This window comes from Canis lupus, chromosome 14 (assembly GCF_048164855.1).
Source record: "Canis lupus baileyi chromosome 14, mCanLup2.hap1, whole genome shotgun sequence".
Lineage (NCBI taxonomy): Eukaryota > Metazoa > Chordata > Mammalia > Carnivora > Canidae > Canis > Canis lupus.
In genome coordinates this window covers 9,712,397-9,713,767 of record NC_132851.1, presented here as the reverse complement: position 1 = coordinate 9,713,767, position 1,371 = coordinate 9,712,397, and the positions used below count along the sequence as shown (strand labels likewise).

At 35.5% G+C, this 1,371-nt stretch overlaps 1 non-coding gene across 1 annotated transcript; it reads left to right on the top strand.

Moving 5' to 3' along the window:
- The first annotated feature begins 406 nt into the window (after positions 1–406).
- LOC140604415 (U6 spliceosomal RNA) lies at positions 407–509 on the top strand. Its single transcript, XR_012007313.1, has one exon. It is a non-coding gene; the product is annotated as a U6 spliceosomal RNA (small nuclear RNA).
- The last annotated feature ends 862 nt before the right edge of the window (positions 510–1,371 follow it).

Here is a 1,371-nt window from a genome sequence, read left to right as displayed (position 1 = left end):
AATGGATAAAGAAGATGTGGTCTATGTATACAATGGAATATTACTCAGCCATTAGAAATGGCAAATACCCACCATTTGCTTTGACGTGGATGGAACTGGAGGGTATTATGCTGAGTGAAGTAAGTCAATCAGAGAAGGACAAAAATTATATGTTCTCATTCATTTGGGGAATGTAAATAATAGTGAAAGGGAATAGAAGGGAAGGGAGAAGAAATGTGTGGGAAATATCAGAATGGGAGACAGAACATAAAGATTCCTAACTCTGGGAAACGAACAAGGGGTGGTAGAAGGGGAGGAGGGCGGGGATGCGAGTGAATGGGTGACGGGCACTGGGGGTTATTCTGTATGTTGGTAAATTGAACACCAATAAAAAATAAATTAACAAAAAAAAGACTGAGAAACATGAGTGCTTGCTTGGGTAGCACGTGTACTAAAATTATAACTGTGTAGAGATTAGCCTAGCCCCTGTGCAAGGTGACACACAAATTTGTGAAGCATTCCATATTTTTTAAAAAATTGAAAAAAAAAAGTAACCCTTTTTTGGTATGAACTTTATGCTTTGAACTTCTCTGCTTTTTAAAAATATAAAAACCTAGCTCTTGTAGTTCAAAATTCCTTAGTAATGTCAGCTTGTCTTGAACTTCAAAAATATATTTCAAAATGCAAAAGCTAAGTATTCATTAATTTCTTTCATTCTACATTTCTGCAATAGAATCTCTACCATGAAGGCAATAGGCCCAGGATTATTTAATTGGTAGGGCAAGAAGACATATTCAGTGCCATTCTGAGTGGGGAAATATACCAGCTAATGTGACACAATATTTCAACAGTTATCAAGAAAAAAGCTACTTGAAAGAGAATATTATCTCTTACGTGCTGAGGAGGAACTTTGCTTAGTGGAAGAAACTTCTTACAAATCTCTTAATTGGGCTTCTCCAGAAACCTTGGAGAAGATAGAGTAGGACTTGGGACTATGGTGGTAGCAGAGATCTCTGATATGGCAATGAACACTGTGGGTGAATCTTGCTGGATGGTTTTACTTAATCTTGTTCAGATGTCAAAATAACATAATCATGGAGTTCTTTACAAAGCAGTATAACTTTTTGTTCAATGGAATTCAACTATTGAAACTATCCTGCTCTGAACGTATCTATATAAATTAGAATCATGTTTATTAACAGGGTCTCTTTCTCTCCCCCATTCCACCTCTCTTAATCCCCATAAATGTATAAAATACAAATAGTGATAGATACACAAGTCCATAAGGAAAGCAAATGATTAAATTTGCACTTTCTTCTATCATTGTGTATCTCAGTTGCAGTACTGTAACAGTAACAGCAAAGATTAAAAAGTTGAAATAACTTGAAATTG